The sequence below is a fragment of the Amblyomma americanum genome, chromosome 2 (assembly GCF_052857255.1).
Source record: "Amblyomma americanum isolate KBUSLIRL-KWMA chromosome 2, ASM5285725v1, whole genome shotgun sequence".
Classification (NCBI taxonomy): Eukaryota; Metazoa; Arthropoda; class Arachnida; order Ixodida; family Ixodidae; genus Amblyomma; species Amblyomma americanum.
Genome location: NC_135498.1, coordinates 143,005,119 through 143,032,107, shown reverse-complemented (window position 1 = coordinate 143,032,107; position 26,989 = coordinate 143,005,119). Strand labels below are relative to the sequence as shown.

Below are 26,989 nucleotides of genomic sequence, written 5' to 3'. Positions count from 1 at the left end.
GACGTGTTTGTTCCACGATTTTAGTTCCAAAATCGGTCAGTACGAGTACACCAATCGGCCCGCGAATTTTGAAAAACACGTTTTTTTAAAAGTTCATAATAATCTGCCGGCTCAGTTCTGAAGACTCATACTTGGTGTGAATGCTTCTTAGCATCATTTCTAAGCATTGAAAACATTTACAAGTGACTTTTTATTCTTTGCATAGTCCCTTTAAAAACCCCACAGGCCGACTGGGTTGCTGGGCCTTGTGCTTGCAGGAATACACATTTACTGTTGTCTACAAGTCCGGCCAGTTGCACCAAGACGCTGAACATGTTTGTCCCGCCATCCTGCCGATCCTCCTGATTCCCACAACCATGATACCGACGATTGTGTTTTGTCCATCTCGGAGTTTCTACACATCGGCGAAGAGCAGTGCCGTGATCCCTTTCTGCGCCCTATAATCGACCGCCTCCGAAGCGTCCCTTCCGATCCCTCTCTGCGCCTGTTCGTGCTGCATCACGATATTCTGTACCGTCGCAATATGAAACCTGATGGCGCCGACCTCTTGCTCATCGTCCCAGCGCACCTCCGCTCCACGGTCCTTGCCCAGCTTCATGACGCACCTTCTGCAGGGCACCTCGGCGTGTCCCGCACGTACGACAGCGTGCGCCGGCGGTTCTTCTGGCCTGGCCTTTACCGCTGTGTCCGCGGTTACGTTGCTGCCTGCGATCAATGTCAGCGCCGGAAAACGCCCCCGCTCCCGCCTAGTGGCCCTGTTCAGCCCATCGACATTCCGACTGACCCATTTTTCCGTCTTGGTCTCGATCTTCTCGGGCCTTTTCCCGCATCAACATCCGGGAACAAGTGGATTGCCGTTGCGACAGATTACACTACCCGGTACGCTATCAAGCGCGCTATCCCGACCAGCTGTGCCTCCGATGTCGCCGGCTTTCTCCTACATGGCATCGTCTTGCTTCATGGCGCTCCTCGTCATCTGCTTACAGACCGAGGCCCCTGCTTTGTTTCTAAAGTGGTCCACGACCTTCTGCGCTCCTGCTCCAACCGTCATAAGTTCACCACGGCCTACCAACCCCATACAAACGGCCTTACTGAGCGCCTTAACCGCACCCTGACGGACATGATGTCCACGTACGCCTCCGACCACCATCGCGACTGGGACGTCCGTTTACCCTTCGTGACGTTCGCCTACAATTCCTCACGCCATCATACCACGGGATACTCCCCCTTCTACCTGCTCTTCGGCCGCGATCCGCTGCTACCTTTTGAGAGCTTACTGCCTTCTGACCCTTCCATTAGCAGTTATGCTTGTGACGCCATTGCCCGTGCTGACGCCGCCCGCCTGATCGCTAGGGATCGTCTCCAGGCTTCTCTTACGGCTCAGAAACGTCGTTACGACATTCATCATCGTGGCGTCTACTACCCTCCCGGCTCCCTGGTACTCCTCTGGCTCCCTGCATGCCGTGTGGGACTGTGTGAGAAGCTCCTGCCTCGTTACGTCGGTTCTTACCGCGTCTTGAGGCAACTGAGCGATGTGATCTATGAACTCACGCCGCTGCACCCCCACTCTCCTTCCGTGGCCCCCTCCACACAGCTTGTGCACGTCGCCCGTCTTAAACCCTACCACTCTCACCCACCCACCTAGGCCGCCCCGGGACTGTGCCTTCTCCCGCGGGGCGGAGGGCAACACAGTCACGAAGCGAAGAGGACGTTGTTCTGTCGAAGGGCAGTCGACGACAAGGACGCTGCAGCAGCTAGTGCTAGAGCTGGTTTCTGGTGTGTCTTCTGTGTACGGCCTAACGTTTCTGCTGCTGAACTAACCCCGTAATAATATGGCCTAACAAATTTTGCCTGCATCGTGCCAAAATATATGCGCTTTCGAGAAGCTCGCAGGCAAAGCAACCTCTCCAGTGCATGCAACTCGTCGAAATAGTCAAAATTTATTGGGCCACAGCGCCGAGGATGTTTTTGAAATTCTAAAACTGATATGGATATTGACGCCAGCGCTCGTGCAGACGAACGTGCCTATCAATAAGAGGAGAAAGAAGTGTTGTAGAAGCGCTCGTCCAGGGTTACGATAGGCTAACAACCTATCGTATCCAGCAATTAATCGCATGTGCCTTGGCCACTACTCCGCGGTGGATATGTGCCATCATTGTTTGAGGTCTACCCACCTACCTACCTACTTACGATAGGCTAACAACAACAACTACGCCACTGCTGACTCTCGGCGGCTTAACGCAAACGTGACTATCGGTCGCTTAACGCCAACGTGACATCTGGTGCAGGTGCTGGGTACGTCGTTAATGTACCGTACGCCCCCTTCAAGCCACAGATCAAGCCCTGGACAAATATCTAAGGTAGACACGCCAGTCCACCAGGCCAGTCGCCGATTGCAAGGACTACTCCCTGCTTCTAATCCACCACGTAGGGCTACCACTATGAACCCTCCAGCTGCAGTTCCGCTGGTCCTGATCCACCACCAGCGCGAGCCACCCCATTTCCACGGCCAGCCACACGAGGACGCCGAAGACTGGCTGGACCAGTACGTACGGCCGGGTGGTCATCTACAATGGCTTGGCCGCTGACTGCAAGATGTGTCATTTTTATTTCGCCCTCGAAGACTACACGAGGACCTGGTTTACCATCAATGAATATGGCCTTCGAACGTGGGATACGTTCAAAACCGAGTTCCTCCAAGTTTTCAAGGACAGCACATTACGCAAGGAGAAAGCTGACCTGTTTTTGCGGGCCTGACATCAACTCCCCAACGAGAGTGTGATGGTGTACGTCGAAGAAAGGAAACGACTCTTCCGACGTGCGGACAACCATGTCCGAGGAGAGGAAGGTAAGCTTCCTGATGAAAGGGGTTAAGGAACAGCTGTTCGCCGGCCTGGTTCGAAGTCCTCCAGTGACTGTCACTGACTTCGTTAAGGAGGCGACCTCCATCGAAAAGTCTCTTGACATGAGGGCCCGACAGTACGACCGCACAACAGCATTGATGCGCACGGCCACTGTGGAGGGAAGCACGATGAACTCGGCAGAATCTCTACGTGAGATAATTCGATCCATCGTTCAAGAAAAACTGGCGAAGCTCTTTCTGGCTAAGGTGCAGCCTCAGATTGCCACACTCATTGGTGTCGTTCGCGAGGAGGTGCAACAAGCTTTAAGTACAAGCACACCACTACCTATCCCATACCCGGTACAGCCGCAGCACCCTAATCTCGGCTACGCCACCGTCAGACGTCGTTTCATCCCGTCCCAGCCGAACCCACATTATGACGCACCTGCCTGCGCCACTACTCGGAGTCAACCTCTCCAGCTGAATTCTCCACCGCGCCTAAAACGACGCAGAACGGATATCTGGAGAGCGCCAGACAATCAACCGCTGTGCTACCATTGTGGTGAGGCTGGACATGTTTGGTGCCGCTGCCCATACAAGAAGATGGGCCTTCGAGGATTCCCCGTCGGCTGTCCGCGTCTGACGTGTGGAGAACGACCGCAGGAGATCGCGGACTACATCTCGCAAGCGTACACAGTACAGCGCCGCTTCTCTCGATCACCATCTCCGCGTCGCTACAGTTCCCCAGGACAAGACCAGTCTCGGAGTCCCCGTAGGGGAAACTAGGTGCCGCAGCCACTAGAGGTGCGGCTGCTCAACGACAAAATGTGCAAGATCCTTCATCGCTGTAAGACAGTTCACACACAACACCGAATTCCCTAGCCGTACCGACGACTCGTCAGCCAAAGTGCCTCAAAACAAGCCGATGTCCTCACGTACCCTTCCGTGGCCACGACCCCTTTCCTCGATGTCGGACTCCTTCGACGCACTGCAGCCGAAACCGAATGCCTCGACATCCTCAAAGTATGACGCTAGCAACAGCCGACTTAGAGATTTCAGTCGACGGCGCCGATTTAACCGCGCTGGTGGATACTGGCGCTGATTATTCTGTGCTCAGTGGAAAATTCGCTGCAGCACTAAAAAATGGTCACAACCGCTTGCTTGGAACGGCCCACAGATGCGTACTGCAGGGGGGCATTTGATCACACCAACGGGAATGTGCACGTCACGGTGCCGTGATTGATCTGCAATCGCAGTCTGTCAAGTTCTCGACCAAGAAGGCCATATTCGTCGATATGGTTCTCCCAGCGGCGCTGCACATTCTAGGCGAACACGTTACCATGCCTCCACGTTCCAGTGTAATGATAAATGTCGGCTCAAAGAGAATACTGCAAATTGAGGGTGTCGTGGAAAGCAAGCAGTTGCTGCTTCTCGACAGAGAACTTTCTGTCGCCAGGGTGGTTGTCTTCCTCGAAGATAGCAAGGTCAACGTTCTTCTCACAAATTTCAGCAACGAACGCCAGCGCCTTAACAAGGGGACGACTGCGGTGTATATCGACGCTCTTAGGGAAAATAGGTGTGTGCACTGTTTAACGACTGCTTCAACAAATGAGCCTGATAGACCTGCTGGTATTCAGTACGACATTAACCCAACCCTGCCGCTCGATCAGCGAGACAAAGTGCGGGAACTGCTCAATCGCTACCGTGGTGCTTTTGCGTCGTCGCCACGCGTCGGGCGGACGCATCTTGCGAAACATCGCATTATCACAGCTCCGGTTCCACCACTCCGGCAGTCACCTTATCGAGTGTCCACTAAATAACGCGAGGCTATCAGCACACAAGTGAAAGAAATGTTCGCCAACGACGTTATTCGACCTTCTAGGAGCCCGTGGACGGCACCTGTTGTGCTTGTGAAGAAGGACGGCACCTTACGATTCTGTGTTGACTACCGTCGGTTAAACAACATCACTAAAAGGATGTGTACCCGCTACGCAGAATTTACGACGCCTTGGACCGCTTATGCAACACCAGATATTTCTCCTCCATGGACCTGAAGTCTGGATATTGGCAAATTGAGGCATTCATGAGGGACCGCGAAAAAACGGCATTCATCACTCCAGATGACCTGTACGAGTTTCAGGTGATGCTATTTGGTCCTTGTTCGGCACCCGCGACATTCCAAAGGCTCATGGATACCATTCTTGCGGATTTGAAGAGGCAAATTTGTCTGGTCTACCTGAACGACGTCATCGTTTTTGCCCCTTCTTTCGTGGAGCACCTGCGTCGCCTCGAGGAAGTATTGCAGGCCATAACGTCATCAGGCCTTACTCTAAAAGCCGAAAAATGTCATTTTTGCATACAAAGAATTAAAGTTTTTAGGCCATGTCGTGAACTACGAAGGAGTCCTTCTAGATCCCGAGAAAACATCCGCCATTGCCAATTTTCCACCGCCGCCTGATCAGAAGGAAGTTCGTCGATTCCTCGGACTATGCGCGATTACCGCCGCTTCGTGGAAAATTTCTCTAACATTGCCTCACCCCTCACTGATCTGACAAAGGCGCATGTACCGTTATAGTCGTAACCACCCCAGCACATGGCGTTCAAGAGCTTCAACGCAGCCTGCAGCCACTCCCTGTGCTGGTGCACCTTGATGAACTTGCAGCCACAAGGGCCCACACCGATGCAAGGAACGTTGGTTTGGACGCTGTACTAGTTCAAGTTCGGCGGGACCAACCACGTGTCATCGCCTATGCGAGCCGCGCGCTATCGAGGACAGAAGCAAACTACTCTGCCTTTGAAAAAGATTGCCTCGCCATCGTGTGGGCAGTTTCGAAGTTCAGACCACACCTGTATGGCCGCTGTCTCAAAGTAGTGACCGATCATCCCGCACTGTGCTGACTGACCAACCTCAAGGATCCCTCCGGGCGCCTCGCACGATGGAGCCTTCGACTCCAAGAGTTCGATATCACTGTCATTTACAAACCGAGTCACACACACGCAGATGCCGACTGCTTTTCTCGTGCTCCCGTGCAAGCAGCTCGGACGACGCTTCTGACGACGATGAAGTCTTCTTGAATGCAATACATACCAACGATTTCTCCGAGCATCAACGCGCCGACCCCAACCTCCACGACATCATTCGTTATCTTGAAGGTGCCAGGAGGAGAGTTCCTAAAGCCTTCAGGCGAGCTTTGTCGTCTCTCTGCATACGAGCCGGCGGGCCTAGCGCGAGCACTCCACCTCACGCCACTGACCGCTTCTTCTTCTGCTGTTACAATATTCAGCAACTTCAGTGATCTCACGCTTGCTACTGGACATGTAATGACAACGCTGTCCAATAGGCGACGCTACCTATAAGCTGTCTTTTCTTGGATGCAATACATACCAATACATACCAATACGGCTTGACTCTCTGTTAATTTATGTACCAATTGTTCCGTTTTATTTAGCGTCCTCATAGCCTGAGTCGTTTTGGGACGTTAAACCTCCATAAACCTGTTCCGTTTTTATTATTCAATGTGCTATCCACACAACACTAAACAGCCGGTGAAATTCACTGCACAGTCAGATTGGGTTTTGTAAATATTTACACAGCCAACGCGAGAGAGGGTCATACAAAAGAAGACCGCGCCTTGTGTGTGTCTCCTTTCCTGTGTCCTTGTCTTAGGCGCGATCAGTAAATCATGTTAGGCAGGCTTATACACTGCAATTGTTTCGAATTTCTTTTTTCACAAACTGTCAATGCGTTGTGTAAATGTTCGATCAGAAATGGACGTTCTGGAGCACTAGACGCTAAATCCAATGTTTCCAATTCACAACTGCTCGAAATTTGCAGTGGCTCTGCTAGGAAGAGCGAAAAGAGTGTACACTAACTGCTACTTAATGTGCAGCTTGTATTTCCTCAGACAAATACGTTGCGATATCTGAAAAGCTTCCTCTCTCTGGACTCCTTCACTCTCCACAAAATAGCGGTGTCAACTGGAAGCACGAAGAGAGCAGCGCGAAAATATGCACCACGAAGCGCGCAGTTACGGATATCCTACAGCAGTATCTCGTGTAACATAGCCACCTGCATTGCAGACAAAGCTAAACTCATGACCAGCCCATGATGAAAGCTGTGATGAGCTACACCCGGAGCTAGTCATGTTTTTGGTCGAAGAAATTGCTTGAAAATAGAAAAAAATATATAAATAAGCTTTCTGCTGCGACATTTACTGGCCAGCGGAGGAGTGGAAAACGCGAAACAGTGGCATAGAAGCAGAATACGCCTTTAAAGAGTGACGCTAGAAAAGCAATGAAGCAAATTTTGAAGACACTGAAAAGTGTCTTGGATAGAACGTGCGAATAGATCAGAAGAGCGCTACTATCAATTTTAAAGTTTATTTGGGATTACAATATCGCACATGCCATTTTCCGTTCATCTTTCTGTCATCGCGATGCCGTGCGCAGGCGCGCCCTATAATTTTTAGCTGCGGCGTGTAATTCCAATAAGCTTCACAGTTGCTAGTGGCGCTCGTCCATTCTGCCCCGTCTTGTCCAGTCGCGCTTCCATTCTTTCATCATGTATGACCACTTGGGCCGAAGCTCCACCGTCCTCAGTAAACGCATTTTCGCACCTTTGCCGCTCTATTTCATGCTATCAGGTATGAACAATGGTATGATCTGTACTGAAGTATTCAAACTTGTTTAATAGCTGTGTTGTATGGTTGGACAAGATGCAGCTTTACATTCGCGCATGTGTTTGGGACTTTTCAGAGAGTCCGTGAGGACGCTTAGCGACATCGTTTACCTGCCATTCCTGCACGCCCCAGCGTTCATCATCGGCGTGCTGTTCAACCACTGGATAACGAGGGTACGAAGAGTATCCATTACTAAGGTAAGATACACCTCGTTCTTCGAGACAACCCCCTTGGTTTTATCTATGAGATGTGCACAGCAAACAATATTTAGTAGAAAAAAAAAATGCGCGCGGTACAAGTATAGAAGGCGCGCAAGTGGACGAGCCTAGTGTGAAAGTGAAACCTTTTTCTATAAAAAAAAAACCGTACTCTTTGTAGTGACCAGTGCTCTTCAAGGTGAGCCGTTCTATGTTATGTGTGACTTATTTCTGGAGCTAGGCCACATGCATTATCATTTCTGGAATTAGATTAAAATATTATGACGGTAAATAACAGACTGGAATTCACACTTTTGAGTCATTATCCCAGTTTTGCCACCTCGAAGTCGTATCATGCATCTGTATCGAGACGTTCTTTGTTTCTCAGGCTTTGCTCACTCATCAAGCCGGCTCATGACGGCTCTCTCCGATTCCTTTTCACCACGTTATCTGAGGCTGCGATGGCATGTGAAGCGTACAGACAACTACAGTGAACATATCAATGTAAAGCTAAATGAAACAAAACAGATGACCGTTGTGGCTTGTTCACAGCGTTAAGACTTCCACCTAACTACTGCTCAAATGCGTATGAAACGAAGTTGCGGGCCAATGCACTGCTATATGAAGTTGATCAAGAATTAAGAGGTGTATTAAAGGACCTCTTGAGGAGATCGAAACTATAAGCGTGGAGGGGGGGGGGGGATGAATGGGAGGGCGGTCGGACGGGGAACGACAGGGAGGTGAACAGAGAGGGTTCAGGTACCGGTTTGCTGTCAACGTCAAGGGTTACTTGTGTTTCCAAGATGATGGCGGGCACTGCCTTGATCCGTCGGGAAGGTTCACATCAATCTGCAAGACGAGAAATCAAAACTTGTTGCAGTGCACACGAGCCATCCTGTGGCTCCTATCAGCAACTGCGCTGGTGTGGGGCGCCATCTACCCGTGCCTGTGGAAATCTTGGGTGCCGAGCCCGACTGCAGCAGCCTCTGTGATTTTCCTCGTCGGTCTTCGGCTAGCCTGGTGCGCTGCCGTCGCCTTCGTACTGTGGGTCGCCACCTCGTGGAAAGCCGGTACGTATCATGTTTTGTAAATGTGGGTGTCCTTTCTGGGTCGCGAGCCGGTCAGCAGTAGCGTTCTACCCATTTGCACTGGAAACTGTGAAAAAGTACGCGGCTTGAATGGAAAAACGAAACACCGTAGGTGTTGGGTTCGACCTGCCTTACGCAACGCAAGCAGTTGGCGCCAGGGGAGGTCTGAGACGAGTGTATGTATTTTAGCGCAACGAAGTCAGGTATGACGGTTTTCAACCGTACAACTGATCAGGAGCTTACAATACAAGGCCATGAAATACCCCGAATGACCGAATACAAATATCTCGGGGTTTGGGTAAACGATCGAAGGGCATATGTACACTGAAAAGCACGAACAGTCTCTCATAGCAAAAGGGCGAAGAGACGCAGGGATAATGAAACATTGGGCATTGTGGGGGTACAACAGGTATGAAGTAGAGAGGTATTTGGAAAGGAATAATGGTGCCGGGGCTTACTTTCGGGAATGCGGTTCTCCATGCTTAAGAGCTGAAGTTCAGTCACGATTAGAAGTAAATCAGAAAACTTGTGAAGATTTGCCCTAGGTGCCCACGGGAAAACCACAAACGAGGCAGTACAGGGGGATATGGGCTGGGCAACGTTCGAAGCACGGGAAGCTCAGAGTAAAGTACTATACGAAGAACGCCTGAGGAAATTGACGATAACAGGCGGGCAGCTAAGGTATTTAAATACCTGTACAGAAAGAGCGTTGACACAAAGTGACGGACACGAACTAGAAAGTTGGCCAGTAAGTTTGCGAGAGACGAGGAAGGAGAAAGAAAGAGCATTAAACGACAGGTTAAAAACGTCGAAGGTAAAAATTGGATAGATTCAATGAAAAAGAAACATAGTGTAGAACTATATCGATTCTAGAAAAAGCAGATCAGGAAGGAAACGTTTTATGATAACTCAAGAGGCAGTGCCCTCCTCTTTGAAGCTAGGTCAGGGTGTCTTAGAACGCGCAGCTACAGAAAAAAATTTAACGAAGAAGATGACACATGTGCTCTGTGTGGTATATCTGTAGAAACAATAGAACATCTAATTACAAAATGTGAGGCTATCCATCCCGATGTCGATGCAGGCACAGTCACTCTTCCTGACGCCTTAGGGTTTAGAGATAACAATATTCATGTAAATAAATATGCGGTGGAAATTAGCACAAAGCGATTGGAGGATCGGTGGCTCAAAAGCAGAGAGGTGACATAAATTTTAAAGGGCTGGAAGAATTTTTTTAAAGCAAACTTCGAATCTTATTAACAACTTACAGAAGAGTTAAACAAAAATAAAGGAAAAACTGAACATGGTAGCAACTACCACTGGCCCGTTTCAAAGGGGACGCTCCTACCTTCCATCCATCCATGTGTTCGCGCGCACGTGCGCTCCTACGCGGCAGTTACCCGCTGCATGGCTGCGAGAAACTGCTGCTATGTCTGAGCTGCTATGTTTGCGAAGGCACCTGTGCGTCACTGATGCCAAGGGCACCTTGGAGAACTTAGAAGCGGATCGCGACCCAGGCCTTGCAGCAAGCGCGCCTTGGCGAGGGCTGACCTCTCGCACGAACGTACACGAAGCGCTAGTTCGCGTAGTATCGCATATCCGAGCGCGGCAGAAGCTACAGGAAGCTAGCCTTGAAACTGCGACCTATGCCCAAGATGCGGCGGCGGAGGAATGGCGAGAGCATCGCTGGCTCCAAACCGGTGTCGGTTTACCGTTACACGCCGGCTGGAATAAAGAGGCACGCCGCTGAAGAGGAAGCCTACAAGCGCACGCCACGGTGAACGGACACGCCGGGAGCACGATCTTCAGTTTCGCAGCGTGGGAAACCATGGTTGCTCAAGAGTGAACCATGAGGGGCTAATTGGTACGACATGATTGTCAAACATTAAACTGAGCAGGGGACAAGACACGGGAGAGAAGCAAACAGAACGAGCCCAGTTCTGTTTGCTTCTCTCCAGTGTCCTGTCCCCTGCTCAGTTTTGTTTTGCAATCGTTGTTGCCTGTTGAAGCTTGGTGGTGTGTGTGCCTACGTGCAGGAACGTACGGGCAGGAATTTTGGGGCGGGTCTCTATGGTGCCGTATGAAAATAATGGCAAATTGTGCACTTCGATTACCTCCTGCCCAGTAACAAATAATTCCCTGCCTTGGGACCTATAGGGACAAGACATGGTTTGAAACCCGGGGTTACGCGTTTCGATGGAGCCGAAACGCTAAGGCGCCCGTGCGCTGTGCAATGTCACTGCATGTTAAAGATCCCCAGGTGGTGGTGGTAGTGGTAGAAAACATTTATTCACGGCTTTTTACAAAAGAGAGTAGGGACTGGCCTTAAGGGCCAGCCCCTTACAAATTCTATGAGAAGTCCCGAGTCCGGGACCCCTGTGGCTTCCGTGGCAGCTCGAGTCCCAGCGACGAGGGCTCTTTGGCTCTCTAACGTAGAGCAGCCGAGCAGGGTAGCCTCCCAGCTCTCTCGGGTAGGTGAGGGGAAAGGGGGGTAAGCAGCGTTATAGGAACATGCCGACACCATGTGGTACACGTCGGAGAACGTGCATGCACAATGCGGGCACTCCCCGTTAAAAGCCGGATCCTTCCGCTACGACACCTCTTTCTTCCTGTCTTCTCCGAGTCCATCCTTTATCCCTTGCCTTACGGCGCGGTTGAGGTGTCCGCCGAGATGTGAGACACTGCGCGATTTCGTTTCCCCAAAAACCAATTTTATTTTTTTAATCATCGCAGCCCTGGGCTTTATTTCTTTTCTCTTATTACTTCGTCATGTAACATAAATTCTGTGACTGGACTCTTCTGACTGGAGCCGTCTGGCCATTATGCTGCATTTCGGAGGATAGACCAAAAACTTCGATAACCATAATGAAGTACGAACGAAATGTTCATCTGTGGGTTTACTTTTAAAGAGCTTACTTCTTGCCACTTCGGGAGCGAAAGGGCAGAAACCAGGGTAAGGGTTTGCCAGGAAGTTTGTCCTCCATAAGGCCTTTCCCTTTAACAGAGAGCCTTGAACACGCATATTATATGCTTTGTTTTGTTGCTGTTTTCTGAGACAAGCACTCTCGATGTCCTCAAGCGCTGGAGACTAGTTACATTTTGCGTGACGGTTCAGTTCTCTACACGGCACTAAAACAAAACAGAAATTCGGTAGAAACACTTAAGACTGCTTGCTTAGTTGTGGAGATGCGAAAGCATGTCATAGACGAAAGACGTAGACGTTGGGTTGCGGTTTGCAAACTGGGTTTATTTCAGGCGATCAGTTTTCTTTTTTTTTCGAAATATGCCGCCACCCACACACGCGCGCGCGCGCGTGTATGACACTACACAGAACGCTGTGTGACGAACGGCTGCATCACAATCTTGAATAATAATAATAATAATAATTGGTTTTTGGTGGAAAGGAAATGGCGCAGTATCTGTCTCATATATCGTTGGACACCTGAACCGCGCCGACAATCGTGAAAAGAAAATTGGTTTTTGAGCAAAATAAACAGCGCAGTAACTGTCTCAAAACTCAGTGGACACCTTAACTGCGATGTAAGGGGGAAAGGTAAAGCGTCTGTGAAGGGATACAATTGAAGGTGTATATGTCACCGGTTCGAATCTTTGTCGCAAGCTAGCCTCCAACTTGACAAGCACACGTAAGCTATATGCAACGAGACGTCGTGTGATACCACCCGGAACGCCGCACGACGAACAGTTGCTCACGATTTTAGTACGAACATCACCACATGAGTGGCGCCGCATGGACGTCGGCCAGCGGTGGTAATATATAGACGAACGAGAGGTGCAGGATTGTCTGAAGTGGTGGCGCTCGGCTTGCTATGTGCGTTATAAGGCCTCTTGAAGACGTCACCGTTTTTGCTTGCCGCCGCTAGCATTTTCTGTACCATCTGCGAGTACACACACACACACAGGGAGACTCATACGCCGCCGGCTTTTCTCGTAATGGGACTAGTAGTGCTTTCGCATTAAAATATTGATGTCTATGTGTTTCAGCTTCTGATCCTTTGAAAGTTTTCAAACGTTCATAAATGATTCAAAATTCAAACCATTCGCAGCACTAGGGAATCGTGGGTCGCCAGGATACTGCCTTTTTTACTAATAGTACTAAGGAGAGATGGGCAGTACTAAGGATAAGCGAACGTTGACACAAGTGGCACTGGTCGCCTCTACAACTACAACTTAACAACTCACAGCTAGAACTATAACTCAGTCATATATACCAGCCGCTGTCATCGTCCTTAAGGTTTCTGGCAGAAGTACTTAATACAAATGTCTGGTACATGCGGCCTGCGGGGCTTTCGTATGCTATACCTTCTGGCTTACGAGGTGCAATGGCCAATGTCACCAAATGGGCGTACATGCACCTTGTTACTGACCGAATAATCTCGCTTCACTAAGACTTCACCGCAGTGCTCTAATGGCAGCAATGTAAAAAAAAAAACTTGAACACATAGATATTTCGAGCTGCATGTTCAAGAGGCAATTCTGCAAGTTTGATGGTGTGTTCAAACACGAATTTAAGCTGAGACCAAATGTAAAGAGCGTAGAAGCAACTGTGAGCATGGGACACCAGGAAAAGCATGTGGAACAGCGGCCCAAGGCCGAATGAATCTACTGTAAGGGGAGTATGTGTGGGAACGTTTCAGACTGAATGCCTAGCGAGACCATGAATTGCACTGTCCCAGTCAGGCTGGTAAGCGTGCCTTAGCCACCAAGACTTTGAAAAACGCTTTTATTGCGAAAGCAATACTGCTCGCACTTTCGGCCCATCGGTGGTCGTGGCGCCTCCTTACACAGCTGCGCGTCGTGTGACCGTGTGACGTCACGCCAGACCGAGAGACGGGGCCCCAGCTCGCGGCATCGATGGTGGAGGCGAAGCCTTGCGCGCCGCTGCTGCGGCGCTACCGAGAGAGGGCACTCGCTGGTGTGGCGTCACGCTAGGAGGATAAATGGGGCTACAGCTCGGCTCCTCGCAGTGGTCGGCGCGCTGCCTTGCGCTGTGTCGGATGATGTGTACAAGGCGAGGCTGGAACGATCTGCTGCGGCCAAGCGACGGCACCGTGCTTAAGAAACAGAAGAACGGCGAGCTAAACAACGTGCGTAAGCAGCAGCGTGGCGAACACGCCGATCAACATCGCTTGATGCGGGTGCATCTACAAGTTCAGGGCCAGGTTTAATGAGTGGTGTTAACGGTAGCGAAACTATGGAGACAACCAGTAGTTCGGAGACAAGTTTCATGGACACTCTTAATGCCGAAGAGACTATCATGGATGCTTCCCCAAACAGGAGACGACGCCGCTCTTGCCATACTGTCCAACGGGCTGCCGAAGCGAAGTGATAAACGGATGGTTATCTGCACGGGAGACTACAATAAGGATCCAACAAGAGACCATCGATTCATCCAAGCACTTGACGAGAAGTACTTCTTCAGTTATGCCCCCTGCAGACAAAGAGCACCACCCAATGTAGTAGCAGTTTAGATCTAGTCATGCATAGGCATTCCGACGACTATGTCATCACCAATGTACAGACCAAAAGCCATTACTTCACGGATCACAAAAGCGTATTCACAGGATTAAATAAAAAAACATCACAGTAATACCATGTTGTGTCCAGTGTGAATTCATGTATAGCCATGCATAACATAGATAAGTCATAAGTGTACCAAGGATATCAATAGCAGAAACCAAACAAAACAATGTATAGCCATAAGTTTAACAAAGGGCAACCATGTCCACACCATCAGCCGAACCAAGGCGCGGCCAAGGGTATTGCTTTCACAATCTTCCAGGCTTAACCAAGCTAAGCCTTCAGCCAATTTTTTCTGTGCATTATGAGTGGTGGTTTCAGGGTATATCTACTATTGGAAGGCAATCAATACAATATTAACACAAAACAGCGTATTTCGTGTGTTAATGGCAAATAAAAAATCTCTCCATCCAGGGTCAGGATTTTAGGCATTCTGCTAAGCTTCAATGCTGCCGCTGTTCAACGGCTTAAAGCCAGCACACTAAACACAGTTTTCATGTAATACGGCTTGCGATTCTCATGTAGTCAGGAGATCGCACTGTGTTTAGCCATGAAAACAATGGAAAGTGTGTATTAGAGAGGCAGTACTAAGGATAGGCGAACGTTGACACAGTGGCATTGGTTGCCTCTTGTCCATCTTAAAATAAAATGTTTTTGTAACAACTGGGTTCAAGTGCACACCATTAAGCCATTAAGTGCGTGCTCACGAACATTCTGAAAATTTAAATTGCTGTCGACGAATGTTGTTTTGACAGAGACAAACATCAGGATCGTCTAGATGCATTTTTTTAATATCGTCGCTTCCTCTATATCTATTCCTTCCACGTCAAATTTTTTCTAGATTCATTACTCCTCTTCCTTTAACCATAAATCTTAATTTATGTACCACATGATCTACGATGGGACAAATTTGTCGGAGGCAGCAATAACAACAATGGGACGGTGCTGTCGATCAGATTTGAGCTGAACTGAATCCTAGCATCCCCTTAAGAAATGAACATACCGTTTCAAGCGTCACGACACCTGTCCACTGTCTCCAGGTCTTGTCCACGACGTCCTCGGCTGCCGGACGGTTGCGGCTCTGGGTCGGCTCTCACTGGGCGCTTACCTTTGCTCCTGGATGATCGCCATGCACGGCGTGCTATCCGCACGCCACACACTAGAGGCTGGTCAGGCCTTCGTGGTAAGCAGTGAGTTTACTTTATAACAAGCTTCCACCTTCCATCAACCCTTTCACTGTGTCGAACAATATGCCAAAATAAATGGTTTCCTCCAGCCCGCTCTATGCTATAAAGATGTTTTTCTTCAAAGTAAGGCAGCGTCTCAGATTTCTAGAATGTTTCAGTTTTGCGTTCCTTGCTGTCCCCTCACCTCTTTCATTTCACTTTTTTCATACTGCCTGCTGTCCTTTATTTCCACTGCCCCAGCTCAGGTGCCGCCGCCACAGTGATGGCAGATGCCGGGGTTAGCAAAAATCTTTTAACTTTCATTTTTATTACTATTTTTTAATAAACACTTAGTACTTATTTTGCGAACACTCAAGGCACTCTACAGCATAGGCATCTCGTATTTTACAGACCCGCTGAGTGCATATAATTTGACACATTCAGGTAGACCGCTTTAACCCCCGCGATTAGGATTTTACTGTTTAGCAGTATGGCTCTTTGACTAAAATGCGCTCTGTGTATGTGTGTGTGTGTGTGGGGGGGGGGGGGGGCGGAGCAAATTGAGAAGGCGTGAACACCTGCGGGCATCCACCCTCTATAAGCTCACCTCTCTCTACCCTCCTGAAGCTCCACTCATCACCCTCACCCACTTCCACCTTCCAGAGGGTCTCGCCTCCAAGAGGCCTGCACTCACCAGAAGCCAATGCAGGAGCGGAGAGAAATATTCCTGGTCCGGGGTTCGAGCCCAGAACCACCGCTTCACCGGAGCAGTCGCTCTACCGACTGAGCTAACAGGGACGGCTAGCATGTGGCAGCGGGAGAGAGAATAGATCAGTAACACGAAGCGGGAACAGCTTTGGTCAAATGTTTAGGGGAATTTCCCAAAGGTGGAGAAGGTTTGTAATACGGAGTAATTACTCTATTAGCATTCACCCAGCTGAGTCCAAGGCAAACTGCTCTGAAGTTTACCGTGTCAATCGCAGCGCCCGTAACGCACAGTCTAGCAAGAGGAGCAAGCAGTTTTTAGGCGGACCGTAGTGCTTTTCCACGCCACCTGGCAGCGGTCGCAGCCACGACCTTCCGCGCTCTGTGGAAGCCATGTGCGGCGCGAGTAAGCTAATTGGGCTGCGTCAAGAGCAGCTGGACAAGGACAGTTATCAGCCATTCTCGCGCCTCTGGTGGTTCAGATCGTGGTCTCGCGTTTATAGCGACCCAACAGGCTGACAGAAGCAGTTTTTAGACGTCCAGCGGAAGAGTTTGAGCACCGCATGGGCACTGCACGTTGCCTATGGTCAGCTGGTATGCCTATAAGCTGGTATGTCCGTTCGGTGCGGTTGCCATCGTGGACACTGCAGCTCGCGCCTCGCTGTGGGCCCACTTATCGGCATAACTATGAGAAAATAATTGCGAGGTTTGTACTCAGGAAAAAGCATAACTTCCAGTTCGGAGCCACACACATCTCAAGTGCTTCTAAGTGTAGGGCTCATAAAGCTGCTAGGGTACAGGCAAGACCTGGTTCACGCGCTCGCTCTGAAGCTTCCAGCCTCTAGTTTTACTTTATTTGCCTTCAAAAAAATGCTGCTCACTTTTGTGTTGTCTTTGTATTGATGACTCATATCATTCGCTGGCAGCCGTGGCACCGTTTTGTTCACTCTGTTTTCAGCCTTTTCACACACCTCATTTCCATCGTCTATCATTTTAACGCGATAGCGTTAAAAGGCCGCGTTGTCCAGAAAACCCGGTGTCGGCATTGTGAGCGAAAAATCACTAGCATATGGCTCTGGCAGGTGGTGCCCAGAGAGCAACCTAGGAGGCAGGTGGGCCACGTAGGTCACGTGACCTTGCGGCGTCATCACGACCTGCCGCCCTATAGTGGGCAAACTATCCGCGATGGAAGGTGGCCGTTAAATTAGTTGCTGGTCGCTCGAGAATAGCAAACAGGGCCGCGCAAGCCCCACCGCTGAGAGCAGCTGCCATCGGAGGGCAGTGACGCATCGCTTAACCGCTGCACACTGAGCAGGAGGGGTATGAAGACTCCCAGGTATTTATGAATGTAAAGTAGAGAATGATGTTCTGCATATATGAGAATTAATCACGGTACGCGCCATACCCTTGAGGAGGACCTTGACTGTATCCTCCATTTTTTTTCCCGCCCAGGTTCGAGACTTCGTGGCCAACACGATGCTGAGCTACGTGGCCGCGCTTCTGTTCTACGTGGCTTGCGACGGACCGGCGCAGTCGCTGTGCTCGCTGCTGCGCACGCTGGTGATCGGCCGCGAGGCGGCGCGGCGGAGGCGCTCTTCGACGAGTGCGACCGCAAGGTTCGCTTCCTGTCCGAGCTGTTGGGCCTGGAGGCCCCGCGTAGTGCCAAGGAGCTGCCGCACCAGCAGTACACCTCACGGACGCTGCAGAGGATCTCGTCGCTTAAGGACATGGTGCTGCACCTGTGAACACTGGTAGAGTGCGCTAACGTGACGCTGCTGTGCCTGTGAACAGTCGCGCGAACTTCGGTGCCAAGTCACCTCGGGCGCCCGGTACCAGCTCTGCAACGCAGGCTGTGGTCGCCCGATGTTGCAAACCTCTCGGAACAGAATTCCACGAAGTTCCGAGCCCAGTGATTGCGGACAGTCAAAGAACTCAGTGGGCTGCGCTTGAATGCCACTACAGATGCCATGTGCTCTGAATTCGGGTCACGAACTCTGCTCCGCCTCGGCAGGATCGAGAGGAGGTCAGCGTTAGGTACTTCGGAGATCGCGATTTAAGCTTTCAGTTTCATATTTGTTACCAAGACATTCCACCGTCCACAAATATACGTGACTATATTCTGTTAAACGCAACACACAATTGCATCAGTGCGAGACTCCAACACAGAACACGAAGCGCAGGTGGTCACACCTATAGGAAAAAAACTCTCATTTATAAAAATCTCATTTCAATCGTTGTTTCTTTTTGAACCCAATAAAGAAGTGGTTTTTAACACTGTGGGAATATGCCGAAGAATACCCGTTGCCTTGTTAGGAAAGCGAAAGTTGAAATATAGAGAAGCGGACACGAGAAAGAAAGGTACGAGCGAAATAAAGGAGAAAGCCTGAGTTAAGATTAAAGAGTGCGGCACAGTCTAAATAGAGAAGGCAAAAGGTTGGTGCGGTCAGATATACTAAAATGCCTGTCGACCCTTCATTTTTGTCGAGAAAGTAGTGGATGGGAACGTGTTTGTCGACACGGTCAAACACCCTGCCATCCAGCAGATACCTTTTTTGCAGGATACTTAGTTCCCTGCTCATTATGCCATAGGTGTGCGGCACCATCTAGGTGAATGTTTCAGTGCGAGGACACTACTTCACGATGTCAAACCAACCAAGAATCTTGCGACGGGGTGCAAGAATAAAATAAATATTGCCTGCACTGGGTTTCGAACCTGCGGCGGCGCGGACAACTAAGCTTCGCTGCTCACTGCACGAGAGCACAACGACATATCACCGCAACCGACCACGCCTTGTGTTAAACTGCAACATACCCTCGGGCTGTGCATTGCACATCGCCGTGGTCAACAACCTCCATCTGCGGCGCTAACAGATTAGATCGGCTTAACCTAGATCGGAGCTTAACCTGAGTCTTAACCAGCAAAGCAAAACCATGAGAACACCAAGCTAAACACATGTTTTTGCACGTCTAGTCGGTTTAACTACATTGAAACTGTATCACTGTTTTCACGGTAACGGAGAGAGCCGTAGGGTCGACCTCATTGCCCGCATGATATATGTGCATCGCATCTTCAAGTTTCTGCTTCTGATTCTGCATGGAGGGGCTATATCGAACACAGATTATCCACTTGAAAATCATGTGTAAAAGCACTGGAAATTTTAATCGAACTACGGTTTCGCCGGTGGTTCGATATATCGAACTGCGTGCCGCGCCCGTGCGAGTGGCGCTTCTCCTTTTCGATCACTTTTCGCTAGCGGAGACGGGTCGGCTGCATGGCCCTGGGTACCTGCTGGCAGCGCTAGCGCTCTGAAACCATTTACCGATATGAACGTGGGGTGCGCTTGATGGTGCCCTTCGATCCCTTGTACTCATTTTCCGCGCCACATCGCTGTCATGCGAGGAAGCCAACCTAGACTAAGTCTAGCTGAGGCCCTCGTCTGACTTAATTCGCTCGCTTCGCTGCCTAAGGCGCTGCGGAAACAAACTTCACCTTACATTTAATGAGTGATCGTTTTTACTTATAGGGTACTGGTAGCAGTATTACACATCCTTTTATAGGCAGTGGCTTGTTCGAAAGAGTCGTCTGATGTGGTTTCGATGCCAAGCAGATTGTGCCTACCAACGCCTAGAGAGCGATGCGCAGCCAGCATGCCTGTGGACGGCTCCTCTACTTAGTAACGGTTCCCTTCATCGTAATCTATCGCAAACCTCGGTAAATAATCTTTTCCAGGAATTTTGTCCTCTGCTTCTCTAGGAGGATGGTCGCTTGATGCGAGCAAGCTAGCTGACGACGCAAATTTATGTTGGGGTGGAGTGCTGTTTCGGCGCACCAAAGAGGTCAGTGCATAAAGGATAGGTTTTTAACTATAGCGATAGATTCTAGAGAAGCTTCACTAACATAATTAGCGCATATCTTGCATACCCGCTTTCCTTGTTGCCGTCGACGCCTTGACGGTGGCTGCTTGGCCCGTTTCTAAAGCAGAAGGCTCTCCAACAAAATTTAGTATTCTATTCTCTTGTAAAACAAACAAAAGCGCCCTGCAAGACTCGTTTTTTTTTTTAGTTTAAGCGCCCGCGGCAAGCGGGAAGCAAGCAGCCACCCCCCCCCCCCTCCCCCGAGCACGAAACCTACATGCCGCGAGCGTGAGAATGGCGGCCACCGTGGCAGACGACGCAGCTGCTGTCCTCACCCCGAGCGGAGGCGCGGGCATCGAGGCACCCTCTCCCTTGCGCTTTCGGGGCGACTCCTGGACGCACAGTTGGCACTCTCGACAAACAGGACACTCCGCGCCTTTCATGGGTGCCGTTAGTGCATCAATGTCACAAATGTTGTTGTTGTTGTTGTCCCCATACTATGGCACAAGCGCACATAGGTGGATTGGCCAAGAAGTGAGGGGCACAGAGAGTTTTTGAGGTAAATAATTCCTGGACGAAATTAAAATGAATAGCAAGGACGCATGAAATAAACAAAAAGGAACGACGAAATGAAACGGGAAATGCAGAACGCACGCAGGAGATCGAGACTGATGTTTATGGCCGAGTAGTGAAATGATAATGATAATTGTAAGAATAAAAATAATCTTGAAAAATAAAAAAAAATTAACAAGGTAGCCGTTTTGATACCATTAAAAAATTTTGCACGGCAGTAAAAACAGTCTTGTGGCTGTACCCAAGTATGGTGGCTCCAAACGACAATAAGATTGGGCTGCTCAAATAAAGGCCAAGCTGTTGTAGAGGTTTCTCTAAAAACCGTCTTCGCATCATGGTGTACCAGCGACAAAACAACAAAAAATGGTCTATGGTTTCGTGCTCACCACAAATTAAGCAGACGGGATTAAGCGCCAACCCAGACCTGTGCAAATAAAACTTTAAGGGTGGGATCCGGTAGCGGAGCCTTGATAGAGATACCTCAACCTGCCGTGAATGGCATGATTGCCTGCTCCACGAATACCTCAGGTGCAGGTAATCATCAGATCTTAAAAGAGATCCAGTTGTCATTCTTAACAAATTCTGTCGCCTGAACCTCGCTGCTGTAATGTACGCTGTAGCCGGAACAATAGGTAGCACGGGACCATTGAGGGACGCCTTTACCAGGCAGTCCGCAACATCATTGGCTGTCACATCGTTATCACCTGGCACCCATATCATGTGAACGAGGCTCAAATGCGCAGGGAGTAATGAATGGAAGGTGTTTAGGATTGGCGAGTCTACAGCCGAAGCAAGCGACGAACACAAAGAAAGAGAGTCTGTAATGACAGCCACTAAAGAGAAAGCTGGCTCTAGTTTGCGAAGAGTAAGCACGACCGCCAGAAACTCCGCTTGGAAAATTGGGGTGTAGTCGGGAAGCCGCACAGAAAAAGACCAATCTAGAAGCGGACAATACATTCCCGCCCCTGCCTTTTCATTACATTGTGAGGCGTCAGTAGCTATCGTTAAGTTAATAGGTAGGCTTTGTAAATGGGCTTCTAATTACCCATTTAAAATGCGGGGCGATAAATGCCTAGCGTTTTTCAGCAAAATGTCATCACAGGCAATCTCTACAGAGTAACCACTGTTTTTTGTCGGAATGATGTTATAGAAAAGAACATTTAAAGCTTCAAGCAAATTTTGTACCATAACTACCTGCGGGGTATGAAATCTAGGCCAGTGGACTGCAAAAAAGGAAGTCGGCTGACAACAAAAAACAGACAAGGAGCGGCGTAAATCTGATTCATATATACTTAGGTACGTCTGAACAGTTACTTATTGAAATCTAGATGCTAACGGAGGAATACGGGCTTCAATATAAAGCCCATTATTGGCCACACATTTGGGGAGGCCAAGGCACAACCGAAGAGCTTCCCGCTCCAAAAGAACGAGCGGGCAAATTTTGTAAGCAGCCGTACCAGAAAACAGCACAGATCCAAATTCTAAAATTGGTCGGATATACAAAACATATATCAGCAAAAGTGCATCTCTCCGCATTCCAGACCGGGGATTACTTAATCTACGCAACATGCCCACAGCACGAGCCCCTTTCGCTGCAACATGGTCAATGTGGGAGCGCCATGTGAGGCTGTCATCATAAATGACACCAAGATATTTTAATGACTTAACTTAAGGAATATTTTGACGCTGATAACTGAGAGACAGATGAACAGGATCTTTAATTTTAAAAACAAGTACAACGCACTTGTTTACTTTTTAGGTGAGACGTAAGACACCCAACCAACTTTCAAGCAAATTCAGGTACGATTGCATGCAGGCGCGCATAGAGAGATTGAATGTCAGCTGCAGCAGTGAAAAATGCAATGCCGTCCGCATAGACGAACGTGCGAACGTTTTGATGGCTGAGAATAGAGCTCATTAGAATATTAAAGAGAACAGGCAAGAAGACTGCCCCTTGTGGAACACCTCTGGATTGTTTATATCTTCCAGAATTCACACCATTTAGTATACAAAAAACTCTGTTTTCAAGGAGCGCAGACATCCACGCAAGTAAGTAATTCGAAAACTGCAGAGTATATAATCTTTGGAATAATATGTAGTGTTCTACGCTGTCATAAGCTTTGGCTACATCTAGTGTCACCAACGCAGCATGCATTTTTGGTGCCGCGCAAGACTAATGCGACTCTCAAGATCGGTGTGAGCATTCCATATGGAACATTTTTGACGGAAACCAATTTGACAGGGACTAAGGATGTTATTACGGTCCACAAACTCCGAAACACGTAGGAGTAGGACCCTTTCAATTTACTTAACCCCGTTTGATGTCAATGAAATGGGTCTAATATTATCCAGAGAAAAGTCACCACCATCGCTTTTAGGTAAAGGGATCACTTTTGCGATTTTCCACTCAGGAGGAATCCATGCATGTTTGATTGAAAAATTAACCAGCTGCAATAAGGATGTAGGTAACTCCACAAAGAGGGTCCTTAAGATTTTTGATGTTACCGTATCAGGGCCAGGAGCAACAGTTGGTAACCTCAACGCTAACGGGGAAAGCTCAGGATGGGTAATAGGGGGGACATGCTGAAACTGGTCCACTGACGCCACAAACGCGGAGCGCAAAGGAAGTACAGAGGCGAAACGCTGCTCTAACCCTTTGGCAATTGTCTCAACTGTTTCTATTGCTTCTTGCGGGGTCAAAACACATGAGGGTGAATTTTCTGAAACCGGAATCTTTTTCCGCGATCTTAAGAAACCGAAAAGTGCGCTACGATTTCCTGATTTTGATAGGAAATCAAAATGCTCGGATTCATAATTTTCTTTCGCTTGTGAGACTGTGCGTTTAAAAGTAGCCTCAATGAACTTATAATCATGTCAATTTTTTGGGCACTGATTGTGTAGGAGCTTCTTCCATGCAGCCTTTCTGCGTCTGTAATGCCGCGAGCAATCTGCATTCCACCATCTAGCTGAAGTGTTCCCTCTTGATGTACTACGTACCAAAAATCCGGACTTCTTTCGGCATTCCTCAATGGCAAGCATATGCCTTTTGCTGTATGTTCTTCAGCAGAATTAACCGCTGAAGCAAGAGTGGAGGGCAAAGAGGACTGAGACTGGCCATAGTTTATATATGACTTCAGCTGAGAGCACGCCGGAGTTAAGCGGCAATTAACGTCATAAACAATAGGTTTGGTTTAGTTTGGTTTATAGGGGTTTTACGTCCCAAAGCAACTCAGGCTATGAGAGACGCCGTAGTGAAGGGCTCCGGAGATTTCAACCACCTGGGGCTCTTTAACGTGCACTGACATCGCACAGTACACGGGCCTCTAGAATTTCGCCTCCATCGAAATTCGACCGCCGCGGCCGGGATCGAACCCGCGTCTTTCGGGCCGGCATCCGAGCGCCATAACCACTCAGCCACCGCGATAAAGGCTGTTACATAATCCACAGTCGACCAATTGAGTACAGGAACTCTGGGGCTGGTGAAAGTTAAATCTAACACAGATCGAATTTGTGCGCGAAGAAATGTGTCCGAACCTGAATTCATGCACGAAAGGTTATCAGTAACCCAATCCCAAAGGCACTTACCACAGAAATCAGTCCTAGAGCCGCATGACACATGATGAGAATTAAAGTCACCGGCCAAGAGAATTCACTTCTGAAAATTAAGGAGCATGAGATCTAGCAGCCTGGTATCCTGCACACCGCAAGGAAAATAAACATTTACTGATGAAAACGGATAGCACCCTGGAATTTCAAAATGTAAAGCCAATAACTCACAGTCTATAGCAGAGGACTGAAAAGTAATCTTAGCCCTGTGACAAAATTTAGAAGAAACTAGTATGAGTAAGCCTCCTCCTCTTGACTGACGATCTTGTCGAAATGAAGAGTAATTTTGCAAATGGAGGTGTTTTTCAGATGAAAGCCAAGTTTCTTGTAAGATAATTATGTCTGGATTATGTTGAGATATAAAATAACAAGCAAGTCTGTTGAAGCTGAAAGAAGTGACCGACAGTTCCACTGGAGAACTCTTTTAACACCCCTATGGTTGAGAATTCCGGGCAGCAGCCACTGCCTGCCCTAAAAGTTTCTTTCGGCTTAGAGCCAATCTGTTGCTTCTTCGATTTCGGCTGAGGATATGGAGAAGAAAGGTTAGACATGGAAGATCCACTGCGTTTGAGGATTCGCGTATCCGAATCCACCATCTCTGCATAATGAATAATTTGAGCACTATCTGAATTAGTGCACCGAGGAAGTGGAGAAACAGCAGAAACTTGTTCTTGGGGCTGAGGCTGCTCAGGCAAGGAGTGTTGGGTCATTAACGAAGGCATGGCTGACATAGCAGAAGTCATTCGTTTGCACGACCTGGGTAATCTGCGTTGCCAGAGCATTACATATGCACTCTGTGACAGTGGACGCTATCCTGTCAACCATCTTAGCCATAGAGGCTTCCACAGCAGTCACTATTGCCTGAGAGATAGACGAATCTAGCGTCACTCCTGAACGGGCTTACACACCTGCATAGCAGTGAGCTATCTAATTTCTGACATTGCCTCGCGCCGCGAACATCATTTGCGGTCGGTTATGTCTAGAATTTGCAATTCATGATCCCGAAGAGGACAATCCATGGAATTTGCAGCGTGAGATCCACCACAAAGGCAACACTTCTCATTCTGATCAGAGCATAAATTTTCTGGATGGGCATTGCCGCATTTGAAACAGTGCAAGGTGAACTTGCAGCCACGAGCACTATGGCCATATTGCCAGCAACTGCTGCACTGCAGTGGCTTAGACGGAAGGGGATCTACACGGAAGATTAGGGGGCATGCTTTTATTTCTGAGGGGCAGGAAGAACCCGCAAAAGTGCCAATAACCGTTTCCGTTGGTACCCGCTCATTGTTCACCTCCTGGCTACAGCGATACACAGCAACAACACCCGCTGCAGAGACAAGGTCGAGGGTCTCAACTGGAGACAAGCAAGAGTCCACACCGTGAACCAAACCTTTTGTGCAGGCCAGATGAGACGGAATTAAGCGGTTTACCGAAAGAGACCAAAAAGAATGGCACTTTAGAAGATCATTTACCCACGACAGGTCTGGTGAACGGCAAAGAATCCCGCCACGTCCAAACTGCCTTACATCAGTGATTGCATCATAAAGGGAAGTGGCCGCCTGGAGGGCAGCTCGAACAGGCCCTGGATTGTTAATTTTGATAGAACCACCATCCTTTGGCACCAGCGCCACAGGAATGCTGCGGACGCCGGAGCGTTGAAAAGCTTCCAGAGGCATCTCATGAGGTGGTAGGGAAGCCGACCAAGGGGACCTCCCCTGGTCGGGAGACCGCGTAGACATTACCTGTGATTTAGAAACTCACCACGTGCGTTATCCACACAAGAAATGACAGCGCTGGCCGAGCTGTCACATCTTCTTCCTTTTTGAAGAGACCATTCTTCTTCTCAGATGCACTAACAAAGTGCACGGCGGAGTCTTTCTTGTCGGAGCCGCTGCCGTCGCTGGGCCTATCAGGCTTCGGGACGCTCTTCTCGCAAATCGTTTTCGGCATCGACTCGAGCTCCCTTTGAATTTATATTCGGTATGGAACTTTTGCACGCGAACATTGCGCTTTTTCGGACTGACCATGATTACACCGAAAAAAACGCAGAAGTGATCGTGGCAGTCTCGCGAAGCTCGCAATGGAGAAACAGCAGAACCTCTACATAGGCTTCACCGCACAAACCGGCCGCCCGGAGCAAATGGCGGCGTCGGAATCGCACCACGTGATCGAAGAGAGGCTTGAAAGCGACGGCAAAATGAGCTTTTTAACCCGCAGCATTAAGGAGCTCGTGTCGCAGAAAAGCCGGTGCCATCGGAGTCTTTGGCCGTAAGCGAAAAATGGTGCATCTCGGCGGACACATGAACTGCGCCGTAAGGGAAAGGATTTTCCTTCCCTTACGGCGCGGTACGGGTGTCCAGCGAGAATTGTGAGACAGGCGTCATTTCCTTTCCTTAAAACCAATTTTCATTTAAGTTTCCTTTTGTTACGGAAGGTAATTGAAATGAAAATCGCCTAGAATATACTGGCAGTATATTCTAGGCACTATAGAGATATGCGAGACAGGCGTCCTTTCCTTTCCTTAAAAAAAATTTTCATTTTCCTTGCCTTACGGCGCGGTTCGGGTGTCCACCAAGATGTTTCAAATTCTCCGGGCAAAGTGTCGCACCGAAGGACGATGGCGTTCCGTGGATTCCTTGGCAATGCTGCAACACGCTGTCGCGGCCTGCTGTTAAAGGCGAAGCTTAAGCGTTTTTCAAATTTTTTATCATTTTTTAACGCAAATACGAAACTGGCAGCC

At 49.0% G+C, this 26,989-nt stretch overlaps 1 pseudogene across 1 annotated transcript in view; it reads left to right on the top strand.

Moving 5' to 3' along the window:
• LOC144121839 (uncharacterized) overlaps positions 1-18,894 on the top strand; it is an 83,010-nt pseudogene extending 64,116 nt beyond the window's left edge. Inside the window, exons 12-15 of the transcript XR_013312714.1 lie at positions 7,598-7,718; positions 8,599-8,788; positions 15,382-15,524; positions 17,665-18,894. The product of XR_013312714.1 is annotated as an uncharacterized LOC144121839 (transcript). The remainder of the gene's footprint in view (positions 1-7,597; positions 7,719-8,598; positions 8,789-15,381; positions 15,525-17,664) is intronic.
• Positions 18,895-26,989: the final 8,095 nt, after the last annotated feature.